Here is a 20,045-nt window from a genome sequence, read left to right on the forward strand (position 1 = left end):
TTACCTAGTAGCTTTTCTTTTATGTGCTTTCTTCTTAGCTTTCTCTGTACTTTTTTCTTAGCTTTTCTCTATTTTTCTTCTCTGTGTACCCTTTGTGACTCTCTTGTCATCTATTTCTATTTTTCCCTTTGTTATTCTCTTTGTTCTCTTGTTTTTATGTTATCCATGGCACCCCCTATTCCTTAGTCCACTCTTTCTTTCATCTTTGTATTTCTGGCACCCCCATCCTTAGTAACCACTCTATTTAGGCTTCTTTTTCTGTTTTTTCTGTTTTTCCATTTTTTTAGGCTTTTTTCTGTGTTTCTGGGGGGAGGGGGGAGGGGCCTTAGGCCTGGAGTTAGGGTTAAGGCAGGGAGGGGGGATAGGTTAGGGTTAGGGTAGGAAATATGGGCAGGGGCATCACCCACTCCACCGGGACCTGGCTGGTAAGGGTTTGGAAAAGGAAACAGGGTCCCAGCATTTGCTGGTCCCCTGTTGGTGCACTCTCACTCGACTGGAGTGGGCATTGATGCCCCCTGATCAAAAAATTACCCATCTTGGGTTAGTTGCCAGCAGTTTGCGTTATTGAGCCCGTCGCGACGTTTCGGCGTTCCTTCGCCTTCATCAGGCTGGGCTCAATGATGTAGGGACTGTCTTGTCCTCTATCCATATGTTTCCCTTAACTTAGTTTTTCTTTGTGACTTTCTTGTCTTCTATTTCTCTGTTTCTTCTTACTTAGATTCTTTCTGTACTTTCTTAGCTTTTTCTGTGCTTTTTTCTGCTTTTCTCAACCCTGCTTGGGGAGTTCTATTTTTCTGTTTGTCTCAACCCTACTTGGGGAGCTTTTCTTTTATGTGCTTTCTTCTTAGCTTTCTCTGTACTTTTTTCTTAGCTTTTCTCTATTTTTCTTCTCTGTGTACCCTTTGTGACTCTCTTGTCATCTATTTCTATTTTTCCCTTTGTTATTCTCTTTGTTCTCTTGTTTTTATGTTATCCATGGCACCCCCTATTCCTTAGTCCACTCTTTCTTTCATCTTTGTATTTCTGGCACCCCCATCCTTAGTAACCACTCTATTTAGGCTTCTTTTTCTGTTTTTTCTGTTTTTCCATTTTTTTAGGCTTTTTTCTGTGTTTCTGGGGGGAGGGGGGAGGGGCCTTAGGCCTGGAGTTAGGGTTAAGGCAGGGAGGGGGGATAGGTTAGGGTTAGGGTAGGAAATATGGGCAGGGGCATCACCCACTCCACCGGGACCTGGCTGGTAAGGGTTTGGAAAAGGAAACAGGGTCCCAGCATTTGCTGGTCCCCTGTTGGTGCACTCTCACTCGACTGGAGTGGGCATTGATGCCCCCTGATCAAAAAATTACCCATCTTGGGTTAGTTGCCAGCAGTTTGCGTTATTGAGCCCGTCGCGACGTTTCGGCGTTCCTTCGCCTTCATCAGGCTGGGCTCAATGATGTAGGGACTGTCTTGTCCTCTATCCATATGTTTCCCTTAACTTAGTTTTTCTTTGTGACTTTCTTGTCTTCTATTTCTCTGTTTCTTCTTACTTAGATTCTTTCTGTACTTTCTTAGCTTTTTCTGTGCTTTTTTCTGCTTTTCTCAACCCTGCTTGGGGAGTTCTATTTTTCTGTTTGTCTCAACCCTACTTGGGGAGCTTTTCTTTTATGTGCTTTCTTCTTAGCTTTCTCTGTACTTTTTTCTTAGCTTTTCTCTATTTTTCTTCTCTGTGTACCCTTTGTGACTCTCTTGTCATCTATTTCTATTTTTCCCTTTGTTATTCTCTTTGTTCTCTTGTTTTTATGTTATCCATGGCACCCCCTATTCCTTAGTCCACTCTTTCTTTCATCTTTGTATTTCTGGCACCCCCATCCTTAGTAACCACTCTATTTAGGCTTCTTTTTCTGTTTTTTCTGTTTTTCCATTTTTTTAGGCTTTTTTCTGTGTTTCTGGGGGGAGGGGGGAGGGGCCTTAGGCCTGGAGTTAGGGTTAAGGCAGGGAGGGGGGATAGGTTAGGGTTAGGGTAGGAAATATGGGCAGGGGCATCACCCACTCCACCGGGACCTGGCTGGTAAGGGTTTGGAAAAGGAAACAGGGTCCCAGCATTTGCTGGTCCCCTGTTGGTGCACTCTCACTCGACTGGAGTGGGCATTGATGCCCCCTGATCAAAAAATTACCCATCTTGGGTTAGTTGCCAGCAGTTTGCGTTATTGAGCCCGTCGCGACGTTTCGGCGTTCCTTCGCCTTCATCAGGCTGGGCTCAATGATGTAGGGACTGTCTTGTCCTCTATCCATATGTTTCCCTTAACTTAGTTTTTCTTTGTGACTTTCTTGTCTTCTATTTCTCTGTTTCTTCTTACTTAGATTCTTTCTGTACTTTCTTAGCTTTTTCTGTGCTTTTTTCTGCTTTTCTCAACCCTGCTTGGGGAGTTCTATTTTTCTGTTTGTCTCAACCCTACTTGGGGAGCTTTTCTTTTATGTGCTTTCTTCTTAGCTTTCTCTGTACTTTTTTCTTAGCTTTTCTCTATTTTTTCTTCTCTGTGTACCCTTTGTGACTCTCTTGTCATCTATTTCTATTTTTCCCTTTGTTATTCTCTTTGTTCTCTTGTTTTTATGTTATCCATGGCACCCCCTATTCCTTAGTCCACTCTTTCTTTCATCTTTGTATTTCTGGCACCCCCATCCTTAGTAACCACTCTATTTAGGCTTCTTTTTCTGTTTTTTCTGTTTTTCCATTTTTTTAGGCTTTTTTCTGTGTTTCTGGGGGGAGGGGGGAGGGGCCTTAGGCCTGGAGTTAGGGTTAAGGCAGGGAGGGGGGATAGGTTAGGGTTAGGGTAGGAAATATGGGCAGGGGCATCACCCACTCCACCGGGACCTGGCTGGTAAGGGTTTGGAAAAGGAAACAGGGTCCCAGCATTTGCTGGTCCCCTGTTGGTGCACTCTCACTCGACTGGAGTGGGCATTGATGCCCCCTGATCAAAAAATTACCCATCTTGGGTTAGTTGCCAGCAGTTTGCGTTATTGAGCCCGTCGCGACGTTTCGGCGTTCCTTCGCCTTCATCAGGCTGGGCTCAATGATGTAGGGACTGTCTTGTCCTCTATCCATATGTTTCCCTTAACTTAGTTTTTCTTTGTGACTTTCTTGTCTTCTATTTCTCTGTTTCTTCTTACTTAGATTCTTTCTGTACTTTCTTAGCTTTTTCTGTGCTTTTTTCTGCTTTTCTCAACCCTGCTTGGGGAGTTCTATTTTTCTGTTTGTCTCAACCCTACTTGGGGAGCTTTTCTTTTATGTGCTTTCTTCTTAGCTTTCTCTGTACTTTTTTCTTAGCTTTTCTCTATTTTTCTTCTCTGTGTACCCTTTGTGACTCTCTTGTCATCTATTTCTATTTTTCCCTTTGTTATTCTCTTTGTTCTCTTGTTTTTATGTTATCCATGGCACCCCCTATTCCTTAGTCCACTCTTTCTTTCATCTTTGTATTTCTGGCACCCCCATCCTTAGTAACCACTCTATTTAGGCTTCTTTTTCTGTTTTTTCTGTTTTTCCATTTTTTTAGGCTTTTTTCTGTGTTTCTGGGGGGAGGGGGGAGGGGCCTTAGGCCTGGAGTTAGGGTTAAGGCAGGGAGGGGGGATAGGTTAGGGTTAGGGTAGGAAATATGGGCAGGGGCATCACCCACTCCACCGGGACCTGGCTGGTAAGGGTTTGGAAAAGGAAACAGGGTCCCAGCATTTGCTGGTCCCCTGTTGGTGCACTCTCACTCGACTGGAGTGGGCATTGATGCCCCCTGATCAAAAAATTACCCATCTTGGGTTAGTTGCCAGCAGTTTGCGTTATTGAGCCCGTCGCGACGTTTCGGCGTTCCTTCGCCTTCATCAGGCTGGGCTCAATGATGTAGGGACTGTCTTGTCCTCTATCCATATGTTTCCCTTAACTTAGTTTTTCTTTGTGACTTTCTTGTCTTCTATTTCTCTGTTTCTTCTTACTTAGATTCTTTCTGTACTTTCTTAGCTTTTTCTGTGCTTTTTTCTGCTTTTCTCAACCCTGCTTGGGGAGTTCTATTTTTCTGTTTGTCTCAACCCTACTTGGGGAGCTTTTCTTTTATGTGCTTTCTTCTTAGCTTTCTCTGTACTTTTTTCTTAGCTTTTCTCTATTTTTCTTCTCTGTGTACCCTTTGTGACTCTCTTGTCATCTATTTCTATTTTTCCCTTTGTTATTCTCTTTGTTCTCTTGTTTTTATGTTATCCATGGCACCCCCTATTCCTTAGTCCACTCTTTCTTTCATCTTTGTATTTCTGGCACCCCCATCCTTAGTAACCACTCTATTTAGGCTTCTTTTTCTGTTTTTTCTGTTTTTCCATTTTTTTAGGCTTTTTTCTGTGTTTCTGGGGGGAGGGGGGAGGGGCCTTAGGCCTGGAGTTAGGGTTAAGGCAGGGAGGGGGGATAGGTTAGGGTTAGGGTAGGAAATATGGGCAGGGGCATCACCCACTCCACCGGGACCTGGCTGGTAAGGGTTTGGAAAAGGAAACAGGGTCCCAGCATTTGCTGGTCCCCTGTTGGTGCACTCTCACTCGACTGGAGTGGGCATTGATGCCCCCTGATCAAAAAATTACCCATCTTGGGTTAGTTGCCAGCAGTTTGCGTTATTGAGCCCGTCGCGACGTTTCGGCGTTCCTTCGCCTTCATCAGGCTGGGCTCAATGATGTAGGGACTGTCTTGTCCTCTATCCATATGTTTCCCTTAACTTAGTTTTTCTTTGTGACTTTCTTGTCTTCTATTTCTCTGTTTCTTCTTACTTAGATTCTTTCTGTACTTTCTTAGCTTTTTCTGTGCTTTTTTCTGCTTTTCTCAACCCTGCTTGGGGAGTTCTATTTTTCTGTTTGTCTCAACCCTACTTGGGGAGCTTTTCTTTTATGTGCTTTCTTCTTAGCTTTCTCTGTACTTTTTTCTTAGCTTTTCTCTATTTTTCTTCTCTGTGTACCCTTTGTGACTCTCTTGTCATCTATTTCTATTTTTCCCTTTGTTATTCTCTTTGTTCTCTTGTTTTTATGTTATCCATGGCACCCCCTATTCCTTAGTCCACTCTTTCTTTCATCTTTGTATTTCTGGCACCCCCATCCTTAGTAACCACTCTATTTAGGCTTCTTTTTCTGTTTTTTCTGTTTTTCCATTTTTTTAGGCTTTTTCTGTGTTTTTCTGGGGTTGGGGTTAGGACAGGGAGGGGGGAGGGGGGATAGGTTAGGGTTAGGGTAGGAGATGTGGGTAGGGGCATCGCCCACTCCACCGGGACCTGGCTGGTAAGGGTTTGGGTAAGGAAACAGGGTCCCAGCATTTGCTGGTTAGGGTTAGGGATGTGGGATTGAGTCCGGTCCCTAAAGGGTCCGGACGGTGCTCGGTCCATCCCTCCACCCCTGCCACTTGTCCCCTGCTGGACACGTCTACGGGAAGGCAGCCGCCCTCTCCCGTGACGCACCACCGTCCAGCCTTCTGAGTCCATCCGGGACCCCATGGATTTTTTTGTATCTCTTGATGTCGCCTTTGTTATCTTTATTTAATAATTGTTTTAATGTGCTATTTATTCCAGTTAGATATGTAAAATATGTGTATATGAATTTACAATCACAAACAAAGGCGAGAAAAAAGAAAAAGGAAAAAAAATAAATGAAATTTGTTTTTAAACAAAAATAAATGAAATTAATAAAATTGTTTAATTTTTAATAAGTGAAAACCAATGAATTAATGTGCCCACTGCCGCGACGTTTCGACCCAAGATAGGTCTTCCTCAGGCTGGGGCACAATGAATAAGCTGGGAATGCACAGAGAGAGAGAGATGTTGCCTCTTCAACGGTCAGCTCCCAAATGAGCTCCTCTCTGCTGTGCAGCCTTTTATAGGCTTGGTTTCCAATGTGAGTTTTTTTTGAAATTTAGGTTAGTCAATGTGTTTTGAAATGTCTGCGATGGTTTTAGACTAAAATGAATGTGTGTTTTTTAACCTTTGTAATAAAATTACATGAAATGGATTTTTATTTTGTATATTACGTGAATTTTCAAAAACTGTATTTTTAAGTGATGTATATGAGATTTTAAATTTGTCTGTTTATGTTTTTTAAATCCAATCGTGTTTTTATGAATTTTTGTGAGTTTATAGAGAAATGAGTTTATGATTTGAAATTTGCATTTGTGTTTTTAGGGGTTTTAATAAATTTTGTATATTACGTAATTTTCAAAAAACTGTATTTTTAAGTGATGTATATGAGATTTTAAATTTGCCTGTTTATGTTTTTTAAATCCAATCGTGTTTTTATGAATTTTTGTGAGTTTATAGAGAAATGAGTTTATGATTTGAAATTTGCATTTGTGTTTTTAGGGGTTTTAATAAATTTTGTGATTTTAACAACTGTTTTAGTGTGAATTGTAAAGTCCTTAAAAGGGGTATAGATAAAAATTTGTTGTGGTAACGGTTTTAATAAAGTTCTAACGCCCAATATATCCTGTTTCCCCATTGTTTGTTTATTATACACAATGTGTAGTATGTAATCATACCGTGTCATTTATCCTTATCAGGTTATTTATTTATTTATTTATGGATTTAGATTAATGAACCCCCCCAAAAAGGTTAGGGTTAGGGGAAGACATTTGGGGTAGGGCTAATACCATCATTAGGGTTAGGGGGTTAGGGTAGGGTAGGGTTAGGGCAAAATATGGGGGTTGGGTTAAAATTAAGTCGTAATGGTTAAGGTTAGGGTAGGGTATTGGGGAGGGGTTAAATTAAACCAACCCGAATAGGTTGGAGTTAGGGTCCGGGCTGGGACAGGGACTCCAACCGAATTTTTGAGCCCAAATTTCAATTGGGCACAAAATTTGGGTTAACCATTGGTTTTAGAACGAAGTGCCTAATTATATTTCATATTCAGTCCCCCCGGTTCTCTTGTGTCCAATAATCGTATCCATTTCCTCTCCATTTTCTTTCTTTCTCCCTCTGTCCAACTCGAATTACTTTGCAGTCCTGATACCCTTAGTGAATGATATCCATGTGAAATGAAATGTTTTACTAAAAGTGTGTGTGTTTCCTTTTTGTGTTTGATGTTATACCTGTGTTGCATCATCCTGGTGGATATTGAGTTTCCGGTTTCTCCAATGTATTGTGTGCCACATTTGGAGCAAAAAATCATGTACACACAATTCACCGTGCGTGGTGTAAAAGTCTGTGTGATCTTAAATATAGTTTTATTGAGCCTATTTTGCACAAAGTCCAATTTAATGAATGTACCAGCCAAAACTGTGGTTTTCTGCAATGGCTGTAAGGGAGCAAGCCTTGCCCTCACCAAGTGGTCCTTGAGGTTGCTGTTTCTCCTGTATGCCGAGATGACTTGATATCTGCTCAGAAGACCCTGGTTTTCCATGATCATCCTATAGTTATTTTTGAATTTGCAATTGAGTAACCTGCTCTTCGGTGAAAAGGTGGTGATGAGCGGAATCCATTCTTTATTGATACTTGGTCTTTGTATGTGGAAGGTCTTAAGACAATGTCTCAGGAACGACCTTGAGTATCCCCTCTTCCTAAGAGCCCGGAAAAGGGTTCTGACTGCGTCGAGAAAGTCTGCCCTTTGAGTGCAGATCCGATGAAACCTAATGAGTTGTGATTTGACGAGACCTTTGTAGGTGTGTCGGGGGTGATGGCTGGATTTAAACAGCAATGAGTGTGTGTCTGTTGTTTTGAAATATACCTTAATGTCCAGTGTTTGTTGGTTGTGAAAAGGCTGTCCCTTGTACACCGTAGTGTCTAAGAAATCAATTGACTGATGATCAAATTCGTATTTAAGCCTAATTGAGGGGTCATGAGTGTCCAGTATATTAATAAATTTCTTAAATTCATCCTCTGAGTGGTTCCAAATGCCAAAAATATCGTCTAAATACCTAAGATATGTGAATGGTTTCTTCTCACACTTGTTGAGGGCTGCTTCCTCCCAATCCGCCATGAAAATGTTTGCATAAGCGGGGGCGAATTTTTTGCCCATCGCAACACCTTTGACCTGGAGGAAGTACTGATTGTTGAATTCAAAATCATTTCGTCCCAGATTTATTTCCAATAGAGTCATAAGTTCTGTATCAGGTCTTTGATGGTCCGGGTATTTGCCAAAAATCTTTTTCACTGCTCTTAAACCAGCTTCTGTTTCAATGTTGGTGTATAAACTGTCTATATCAATGGAAAAGAAGAATGAATTTGGAGGAATTTTTAACCCTTTAACTATTGAAATGAAATGATAAGTGTCTTTTATGTAGGATGGATGTTTTGTTGAGAGTGGATTCAGAAAGTGATCGATGTACTCGGCTGTGGCGTAGGTCTCACTCCCACAATCAGAGACAATTGGTCTCCCAGCCGGTATCCTGAATGGTATTGTCCACTTGTCGGGATCCTTGTGTATCTTGGGTAAGATGTAAAATCGTCTTATTCTGGGTTCCACTTCCCCCCGTAAATATTGTTTCTGCCTGGTGTTGATGAGTTTCTTACTGTACAATTGATCTATCACGTGTTGCACCATAGGCACAGTGTGCAGGTAAATTGGGCTGTCTAATTTCCTATAATAATGTGTATCCTCCAACTGACGCATGGCTTCGAAAATATATTGCTCTCTACTTAAAATGACAACCGCACTTCCCTTGTCTGCGGGCTTAATTACTATGTGTTTGTTTTGTTTTAATTCTGTGAGCGCCTGATTTTCGTCTTCCGTCAGATTTCCCTTGTCTTTGTGTATATTTTCATGTTTATGAATTTCCTTATCATCCTGTTTAATCAAAAAATGAACTTCCGGTGGTAGTTTGTGTGGTGGTGGTGTCCAATTTGATGGTGGTGTAAATCGTGGTTTCTCCCGTTTCCCCTTATCTCCAAAATATGTGGCCAATTTTATCTTTCTGTGATAATTTTGTATATCCAATAACAATTGTGTTCTTTGTTTCCTATTGTCTCCCACCGTAGGGATGAACGTTAACCCACGGTTCAGCAGATCCAGTTGTGCTTTGGATAAGCTGAAGTTCTCTGCTACCACCATTACATTCTGTAACAGACGGGGTCTGTCCACCCCGGTCCCCTCCTCAACGAGGCTTAAGGGGATTTTAAGTTTAAATGGGAAACCCAGTGTTCCAGCATTGCTCTCCCTGTTTGTCTAGTCCAATGCAGGTGGTCACCTTCAGTCTGAAAGGACGAACTGGGAAGAGCCGGGATGAAGGGCTGGTTCCTCATGATGTGAGCGTTCAGAATGTGCAAAGTAGTGCGTTCTGCCAACGAAAGCAAAGGAGAATAATTGATCACCGGGACCCAGATTTCGGAATATGGGAAATGCTTTTTTGCAGCTCTGATCGCACCTTGCAACTGCTTGATTGCAGTCTCTTTGGCCCTCTGCCCTTTGCAGTTAAGGCCAAACGACAAGACTACCTTTTCCACAACCACTTCACTCGTGGATTTTGCCATCAAGGCCTGGGCATGCCTGAAGTTAGCCCCCGGGTAACTATCCATCTGCAGGTCAGGGATACTGTGTCCCGGAATCCTAGCCAGATTGGAGTCCCCTATGATGAGCCACTTCTTCCTTACACTAAGGCCCCAATCTATCATCTTCCGTTCGGTTCTGACATGTTTTGTCACTCTCAAGATTTGCGGTTTTGGCGTGGAAGTGAACAAGTCTCCAGACGTGTTTTGCGGAGAAATTGCTCCTACTGTACTCATCTGGCCCATTTGTTGTTCCATCCCTTGGGATTGCTCCCTGGAACGAGTGTGTGCACTAACCGGTGTCAACATTTCACCTTCCCCAATGTGCTCCTGGATTGCTACATCCAGTAACCAGCTCCCTTCGGCTGGCGCTGGCTCTCCACGGCTCCCCTCACCTGGGGAGTCTTGCTGGACCTCCTCAATCTGTAGGAGATCATCCTCTTGTGGAATCACACAAGCATTTTGAAACCCTCTACGTCTCGGTCTTTGCTCTAAGGGTTGCTCGTGTTGTGAAACAGGAGAAGGAGGTACTGCATGTACCATCACCTCCGTCATGGTACCAATCGTATGGTGAGGTGCGGGTCGGTGTACACCGCTCAAGGTCTGTGGGTGTGCAGTTTGCACTATTGATGTCTGCTGTTGGGCATCTTGCCTTTCCACCCTGGTGGACTCAACCAACAGGTCATCTCCAGGACCTTGTGCCCCTTTCTCTCTTTCATGCTGTGCAGGCACAGCACCTTCTCTCTCCCTCCTGGAGGAAATCAGGGCCTCCGCATGGTCCAAGACATCTTGAGTTATGCGGGGCAGGTTCCTGCGAGCCCAGCGCGTGGCCACTTCAAAGGCCGTCTTCCAGTCCGGGACCAAGTCCCCTTCCAAGTCCACTAACAGTTTCTCAAGGCCCGCCATGTAGTGTTCCTCAAGAATCAACAAAGTGTTATAACCCCAATTCGTTGCATTCCCCCAAATGAGATCCACCGTATTTGGTGTGGGAGATGCAGGCTTAATCATTGAGGCCAAAACCTCCACCATCCGAGCAATCATCCGTGGATGAGCTTTCCCCGGTTTGGGGGAAACATTTTGCAGATGGTGAACCATCTTGATTACTGCGTGCAACTTTCGCACCAGCTTTCCAAAAGCAGGGTCGGTGGGTTGCTGCCTAAAACGGTCCCCAAACCTAGGCTGCCCTTGTTGGCCCCTCGATCCAAATCTGGCATTCATCCCACGTGTCACTGCCGCATATGAACGAGATTGTGGTCCAAGGTAGCGGCTAGAAGTGAAGGGAGGCACTGGCTGGTTAGGGATGTGGGATTGAGTCCGGTCCCTAAAGGGTCCAGCCGGTGCTCGGTCCACCCCTCCGCCCCTGCCACTTGTCCCCTGCAGCCTCTGAATTTGGACACCTCCGCTGTTTCCGGGCCGGCCAATAATAACGGTGATTTAACGTATTTTATCCGATAAATAAACACTGTAAAATGTATTTATTTATTAAATTTGCAAGATGGCAGCCTCCACAAGCGGGATATTTTGGCTTCATTTTTGCACAATGGTAGGAGGCGGGTCACGTCGTCCATGTTTTCTACAGTCAATGGTTTATTACCACACAGGAGAGAAAACATCAGCATATGTCTTCTGACAAAAATACATGTTGTGAACACTTTTAAAGCAGTGAGGTATCCGCCCCTCCAAGGCGTAAAAATAGGTTAAAGACGTTAGTTACAGTAAATGGTACATCTTAGATGGCTATAAACAGACATAGAACTTCTCATTTCTATAACACCTTCCAAACAAGGTAATAACTTCAAGCCTTCAGGGTCTCTGAGGGCTGGTTATTGACTCCAGTCATCTTTTACCAAGTAGACTAAGATGCAGTTAGAAGCCAAATGAGTTAAGGCCTCAGGCCTGGCACATTTTTAGATTATATGTGTATTGTAAGCATGTATTGCAGTTATCCTTCTATGCTCTAGTCTTTAACACAATAGATTGTGAAGATGTCGCACTTCACAAAGCTTAAGACCCTCTGTAGACTAAGCAGCAACTCTTAATGAGCACAAATACTATGCAATGTGTATGAAATACTTCTGGCTGTACCTGTAATAAAAGTTAACATAATGGAAGGATCCTCAAATGAACATCTTCAATAAACAACTTTAATGCAATATCAATACTGTGAGAAATATTATTAGATGGAATAATGCTGTAAAGAATGTTATTAATGCAATTATAATGATGCAGGTTATATGGCAGCAATAAAATAATTTCTTTATCTCCACATTCCCTCTTTTGACATTCGAAAAAGGAATGTCACCACACCTTGTGTTTTATCACTCCTCGACCCACTCCATGGCATCTAAGTTCCTCACTGGACACTGGAACACCGGAACGACCGCTCCGGGGACCACTGCCCTTGCCAATACCTTTACCAACAATCCTCTGGCACAAGGAATGAGACAATAACCACAGGTGACCAGTATCCCTAAAAATGTAGAGAGTAAAACATTACTGACATGGCCAAACCTTTCCACCGTCCAAACACGGATGCCATCCAGCTCTCCAGCGGGTTTTCGATACCTGAGTGCTCATGCATGGTTCTTGACAGAGTTTGCAGACCCTCCGAGCCATCTGGAGCAGTATTATTGGGGATAAAGGTGCAGCACATGTCTCCAAACATGATACAGACGCGCCCTTTCTCCGCCAACAACATGTCAAGGGCCATTCAATTTTGCACTCCCATCAGCGAGGTCGGACCTAGCTGTTCCGCAAACCCCTCCATGCCGTCTCTGGTTAGGTTAGAGAGTCTCAGCAAATTATAATGAACAAAATTGATACGATCAACATTCTTGTTTGGAGTTACCCATAGAAATATACTTTTAAATCCTGAAGCAACTTGGTCTGCTAGTTTATACTCATTTGGAATTCCCCTGGGCACCCCTATGGAGTCAATCCAGTTGGGTGAATTGAATCTAGGGTCGTAAAAATGCGTCCCCTGGGTCCCTCTTTTTGCCAAAATGTGTCTCTTATGTCTGGCAGCTAAAGTGCGTGTGTTGGATTGTGGTATGGCTTTTACCTGATTTCCAATGAGTATGAGTGGAGCTCCCAGCCGCACCATCGCACATGTCCCTGCGCTTCCCAGAGGAACCTGAACCAAAAGAGTGCTCTGTCCACAATAATAATACAACTCACTTCTTGCCCATGTTCCAATCAATGTACTGGGGTCACTTACATTATTCGTGGTTCTTCCCGTGCATGTCACAGCACACCAACTTGGATCGATATCTCCTACCTTGTACTTTACCTTATCTGTAGAGAATTTAAAACATGTATAATTATCTTGTTTTGTCATAAATGGTCCCACTGTTGTCTGTTTTGAAATGGGAGGGAAAAGTCTGGACAACAGAGTGCAGTTGCCAGTACTCACTGCACCTCTAGTTAGCTGTAGCATACAATCGTAGCCCCACTTATCCTCTGGATACAGCGGTGTGGGCTCCGTGAACAAACAGGGCCTAGCTGAAGCACAGGCAACACAATCAGATACATGTTGTTCTTTAGCATTTTGAGCCACCCAATCAAGCCATAGATGGAATGACTTAAGATACGAGTTATTTAAACAATTCTAAATGACAGTGTGATGGCCATGGTACTTTATGTGGGTCAAATATGTTAAGGACAATGTTTATCAATGTAAAATTGCAAAGAACCTTTGGATAGATTATAACATCTTGTAACATATTTTCATTCACATACAGAGGTCGCAAATTCAGATACACACACCTGCCACAAGGCTTTGCCCTGTCCCCCAGCATTTTCAATCAGGTGCTCAAAGAGGCCCTGTCACCTTGTCAGTTGCCTGAGAGGTGTACACTAATACAATATGTAGATGACTTGCTCATTGCGGCTCCTTCGGCAGCGGCCTGTACGGCAGGATCGCTCGCAGTGCTCAAGAGACTGGCTGAATGTGGCTTCAAAGTAAGTAAAGAAAAAATACAGTTGGTTCGACCAGAAGTCACATTTCTGGGCCGTGTAATCGCACATAAATCATTGGGACTAATGAACACACACAGAGACCAAATTTTGACATACCCAAAACCGAGAACGGTGAAAGAGCTCCTTTCTTTTCTTGGCCTGACGGGCTACAGCAGACAGTTCATTCCAAACTATGCAGGAAGGACAGCCCCCTTACAGGACTTGATCAAACAGGTGGGCATTCGAAACCTTAAGGCAGAACTGCCATGGACGCCCAAAACTGTGTTCATTTCATTAAAGCAAGACTTGTCAAGAGCCTCTGATTTGGCGATGCCCAATTATGAGGAACCATTCTATTTAGATGTTTCTGAAACACACGGAATCATATACGGTGTGTTGTTTCAGAAAAAAGAGGGAGGAAGACAGGTACTCATGTATGTCAGCATAAGGTCTGAACCCAACAGAAGCGAGACATCCTACATGCACACAGCATGCAGCAGGGGTCGCTAAAATAATACAGAAAACAGCACACGTAGTGAGAGAACACTCATTAAAAGTTCTTACCACACACAGCGTGGTGGCATATGTGAACTCACAAGCATTCACTATGACACCACTAACACAACAGAGATTGAGTAATGTTCTGGAGGCTCGAAATCTGACATTTACACATGAAGGAATCAATATGGCAGATTTAATGGGATCAGGAGAACCCCATGACTGTGTTAAGAAAGCAGAAGTTGAAGGGAAAGTCAGGGAAGACTTAAAAGCAGAACCCATTCCTGAAGCTGAGGACTGGTTCACAGATGGCTGCTGTCATCGTGATGAAGAAGGGTTGAAAGCAGGCTACGCTATAGTCTGTAAACAAGGAACTGAATTTGAGGTCAAAGAATTGAAGGACAACAGACTGCTTAGAGAGCAGAAGTAATCACACTGAGTCGGGCCTTGAGACTGGCCAAAGACAAAAGAGTGAACATTTATACTGATTCGGCCTATGCTTTTGGAGCAGCCCATGTGGAGCTCGCTCAATGGAAAAGAGCGGGGTTCAGAACGGCAACAAATGCTCCTATTTGCCATAGAAAGGAAATGGAAGAGCTGGAGAGGGCCCTGCATGACCCAAATGAGGTGAGCATTATTAAATGTAAAGGACACTCTCAGGCAAACACCATGGTTGCAAAAGGAAATCAGAAAGCGGACGAAGCCGCAAAGGAAGCAGCAGGCTATAAAGGACGACAGCAAATGGTGCAGGTGATTGCTGAAGAAGAAGCAGGCATCAGTATGTTGGAGGAAGCCAGACAGGCTCAGGAGGAGGCATCTCTGTAGGAAAAAGGGGTGTGGCAGAGCAAAGGAGCCTGGAAAGAAGGCGATATTTGGAGAGGAGCCGATGGAAGACCAGTTTTAACCGATAAACTGGCCAGACAAAAGATAACTGAGGCACACGGACTTGGCCACGTGGGAGTGGCACAGATGGAGAGAAATTTGTGTCACTGGTGGCATCCAGATCTAACAGCCATGATAAAAGAAAAAGCCTGAACGTGCTTAATCTGTGGAGCACACAATCCAAAGCCGGTGGTAAAGCCGGAAGCAGGTAAGTTTCTCCTGCCCGAAAGACCAGGAGAAGAAATTGTTATTGATTTTACTGACATGATTGATGTGGGGCCTGGGGGAGTGAGGTATTTGTTGGTGTGTGTAGATGCTCTGACCGGCTGGCCCGAGGCATGGCCTACAAAAAGAGAAGATGCCAAAAGTGTGATTAAGTGTTTAATTAATCATTACATCCCTAGGCATGGGTTTCCACAGCGCATTAGATCAGACAATGGAACCCACTTTAAAAGCCAACACCTGGCGGAAGTGGAGAGGATGTTGGGAGTAAAACACAGGTTTGGAACAGTGTACCATCCTCAATCTCAAGGGAAGGTTGAGAGAATGAACTTAAATTTGAAAAACAAATTATCTAAAATCTGTGCACAGACAGGGCTAAACTGGATCTCAGCTCTGCCAATTGCTCTAATGACTATAAGATGTTCTGATAATCAATCCACAGGCTTCACGCCCCAGGAGCTGCAGACGGGAAGGCCGTTCCCAGCACCCTGGACCGAGGTCCCGGTGGAACCGAGCGCCAGGAATGACAGGTCTCATGCAGAATACTGGAATGAACTAAAAGCTCTTGTCTCCAGTTTCACAAAACAGGTCACCTCCGGAGTACACGCTGTGGACAAGGCGACCCCGGAGGCAAAGGTGGTGTGGCTGAAGGTGCTCAAACAAAAGTGGAAGGAACCATGCTGGACTGGTCCTTACGAGGTCATTGCCAGAACGACTAAAGCAGTTCAACTGAAAGGGAAAGACGACACCTGGTACCACTGGTCGCAGTGTGCACCTGCACACGAGAGCTTGATAGAGGAAAACTCATCTTCAACTAACACGGGTGTCAACAAACAGAGGCAGAATAAATCCTCTCAACTGTGCAACGGGCCGACCAGTAGTCCACCTGGGAGGCCGTAGAAAGAAGAAGAGCATCGCAGAAGGCCGCCGCAGCACCAAAAAGGAGCGGTAACTAATTGAAAGAACGTTAGATGGAGTGAAAGTGTAGGCTAAAACTAAAATCCACAAAACATAATGGAAACGCCCAAACCTCAGGGGCACAGAGGCAGGAGGTGTATTCCAATATTGTTTTTGATTCCACGTATCCTATGTGCATTAATAATGACTGCGGTCGCGTGTTTTCTTGTTTATCTTTTGCAGAGTGCATTTTGTGAATCGGTCAAACGCGGATGCCAGTCCAGCACAGTACTTCCTGAGACAGTAGTTGCTAAAACAGGGTCGTTGAAAAGACCAAAGCGCGAGGTGTCAGGTAAAGGGGATGAGTGTCTCAGCGCATACAATGGCATAGAATTGAATTACGTTAAAGGGTCCACCAGCTCATTTACGTTTGATTTGTGTGACGTCATTAATTGTAAGGAAGCAAGCAGTAGCTGGAGAGGATATAATGTGTGGGTTTGTTGGGACTATTCGGTGAGTACACACTATGAAAGGAGAAGTCGGCCTTATGACAACCGGTGTCGGAACTGGAATCAGGTAAAGGGCTACACTGGGGAAAATTGGGAACTGTCAGAACAAGGACCAGAGAACGAGCTAAAACTTTAAAGAGACTATAGTCCATCGCAGAATCCGTTGACTCTGTCATTGGGAAACTGGCATCGTCAAAAACCTGTATATTTAGTTTTGGGTGTGGAGACCGTAGGAACTGATCCAAAGGGGTTAATTAAGGATAATTTTCTTGAAAAGGCCAATCCCATAAAGCCAGTTAGAGAAGAAACAATAACACACATGACTACCAATCCATTAAACTCTTTCACGGATTTTACAGGACAAGGGGGAAATGGGTCGTTGGAGGCGGCACCAGAGGAACAGGGACCAAAGGATAGACGAGTCCTGTCAGTAGATTATACTAGATTGAAGCCTCAGGATTTAATTGAGCGTGCCACTGGTTTCAAGGATAGTCAGAAAATTTAAAAAAAAGCCACATGGTTCACTTTTACATCACAAAATGTTAGAAATATAAGTCGTTCATAACAAACTGAAAGGCTGGGAGTTTAAAATGTAAACCAATGGAAGCAGAAGTAGAAGACTATAATGTCACAGAGCACACGGTGTCTATTATTGTGTAGACATTTATAAATAAAAGCTTAATAAAGATGCTTCATTTCTTAAGAAATTTGCAGGTGGAGTGATCTTTATCAAAGTGGAAGTTACATACAAGTTAGGGGCGATCGTGGCTCAAGAGTTGGGAGTTCGCCTTGTAATCGGAAGGTTGCCGGTTCGAGCCCCGGCTTGGACAGTCTCGGTCGTTGTGTCCTTGGGCAAGACACTTCACCCGTTGCCTACTGGTGGTGGTCAGAGGGCCCGGTGGCGCCAGTGTCCGGCAGCCTCGCCTCTGTCAGTGCGCCCCAGGGTGGCTGTGGCTACGATGTAGCTTGCCATCACCAGTGTGTGAATGTGTGCGTGAATGGGTGGATGACTGGATATGTAAAGTGCTTTGGGGTCCTTAGGGACTAGTAAAGCGCTATATAAATACAGGCCATTTACCATTTACATCTGTGGCTAAACCACTGTACCCAAAAACTTTAAAAATTTACTGTGCGTGAGGCTGTGTAAGTAAAGCTCGCCCTTCTCACCCACGTGTAACAAACCATCTGTTGGGGGTTGTGGATTTGTCACCTCAGCATTGTGAAAGTGGGGAAACATGCTTCTGGCTGAGCATAAGATTTCTGCTTACAACTTAGAATCTCAGTTCTAAATGAGATTCAGATGTTTTTTTAAGTATGGCTAATGTATTATTTGACTTCTAAGGTGCACACACACACACACACACAAGAACAACACAGAGAAGAAGAAGAGGGGGTCATTTTACTATGCATCATAAAAACGCAATCATTCATCTTCCAACTGTATCTTTCTATTCTGGCTTTAGGATCATTGGTTGTTTACTGATCTGTACTTTGGGAGTCATACTGTTGTGATACTGGGGCGACCGTGGCTCAGGGGGTTGGGAATCGCATCTGTAACCGGAAGGTCGCCGGTTCGATCCCTGGGCTCTCTGTCCTGGTCGTTGTGTCCTTGGGCAAGACACTTTACCCTACTTGCCTACTGGTGTTGGCCAGAGGGGCCGATGGCGCGATATGGCAGCCTCGCTTCTGTCAGTCTGCCCCAGGGCAGCTGTGGCTACAACCGTAGCTTGCCTCCACCAGTGTGTGAATGTGAGAGTGAATGAATAGTGGCATTGTAAAGCGCTTTGGGTGCCTTGAAAAGCGCTATATAAATCCAATCCATTGTGGGCAATTATTATTATAAAAGGGTAAGGTTTGAGAGACTAAACCATTACACACAAAACTTGAAAAACCTAAAGAGTGTGTGAGACTGCTAGCTGAGTCGTTCAGCAATAAACGTATCTACAAATGTGTTAGTAAAGAGTGACTTGTACTTCTGTCCCATTAAGCAACGGTTTAACAAATTTCACTGCAAACTACAAAAGGAATCTGGATTTAAATAGAACATAGTAGTGCAGGAAACACTAGTATAAGGTGTCTATGGAACAAATCTTCAACGTTCAAAATGACCGAAGTGAGGACTACAGGCGTTTCTCTCAGTTGGTTGTGTTCAGGGAAAAAGCAGCTAAATACACTGAGACTGCTCCACATTGTTATTGAGTTAACTCTGGATATCTGTAGGTTTTGTCAAACTTGGAGTGAACAAAATCAGAAAAACAGTAAAAGATGCAGACAGTGAAAGTTTATTTCATGAACACAATGAAACATTTTACAGTCCACAGAGCAAAGTAGCATACATGATAAATAGATACACATAACACGGCCTGTGAGAAGTAAAACTCATCGTCTTACCACATGTTATATTCTGTAAACTTAAAATAAACCACTGAAATTAGAGTTTAGTGTTTTAAAGTCATCTATAAAAAAACATGAGTCAACATTACTGAAGTGACACTTTAACGATGCTTCATATCACCGTGTTTATGATGATAAAACATGTTCTCTCATTAGTAGATGTCTACGCTGTCACTTGTCATGAAAATGTCCAGAGTTAGGGTTCAAGCTTCCTCTTCAATTACCATTGATCATCAATAGGGTCACAAAAGATTTGTCACATTATCCCCATAAACAACATGTTTTTATATAAATCATTGTGACACAAATATTTAAATTCTTGTTTCACAATGTGCATGAACTCAAAATCTTTAGAGTTTCATATTTATAAAGAAACCCAAAGAATACATTTATACCATTGTATGAGCTACACTTGTAAAAAAAAAAACTGATTGGAAATGCATTTAAAAAAAGCTCCTGCCGTGACCTTCCTTCTGCGAGCACACGTGCGCACACACACACGCACAGAAGGGGAGAGAGAGAGAGGTTATTAATACAAAGGACTGCAGCAGGTTTTGGATTTTCACTCATTGTTGTTAATATGAACAGTCACATAAAATTCATTCCAATTTTTTCTTTGCTTCAATTAAAATGTGTCTTTAAATCTACCATACCTTTTATTGTTCAGAAAGTTTACTGACATAGTAAGGAAGTAGCTAGGGAACTCAGTAAGTATGAGCAACAATAGCTTAGGGACAGTTTCTCCAATAAAGAGGATTTCATCATCTGCAGTTCGTCAAAAAAAAGTGCCATTAAAAACAATTCAGCAGATCCTCAAAGTATGGATACAGACTGTTTTCAGCTGTAGAGGTAGAGGTATACTTCATGCACTTATCAACATAGTTTAGAGGCTTGCATTAGAGTGCATTATGTGAGTGAAGTTGCCCTCCCCCCACCTTCTTCAAATCCAACAAAAGTGGTATCAAACGTTTGTGCTATGTTTGTGCTGGTTTGTGCTGCAAAAATCTTCGTTTGTGCCGCTTTCATTTTAAAGATATTGATAAAAATTTCTAGAGGTCATCAGAGGTCAACTAGCCCCCCCACATTAATAGAATCGAACAAAACTGGTGTCAAACGTTTGTGCTATGTTTGTGCTGGTTTGTGCTGCTAAAATTGTCGTTTGTGCTGCCTCTGTTTTAAAGATATTAATGAAAATCCATCCATCCATCCATTCGCTTCCGCTTATCCTTTTCA

General features: G+C 43.2%; 1 pseudogene; it reads left to right on the plus strand.

Annotated features, from left to right (window-relative positions):
* Positions 1–12,116: 12,116 nt before the first annotated feature.
* Positions 12,117–15,912, plus strand: LOC121813161 (annotated as a pseudogene).
* Positions 15,913–20,045: the final 4,133 nt, after the last annotated feature.

Source organism: Haplochromis burtoni, unplaced genomic scaffold, assembly GCF_018398535.1.
Source record: "Haplochromis burtoni strain Fernald_Lab_line unplaced genomic scaffold, NCSU_Asbu1 Contig_1212, whole genome shotgun sequence".
NCBI lineage: Eukaryota > Metazoa > Chordata > Actinopteri > Cichliformes > Cichlidae > Haplochromis > Haplochromis burtoni.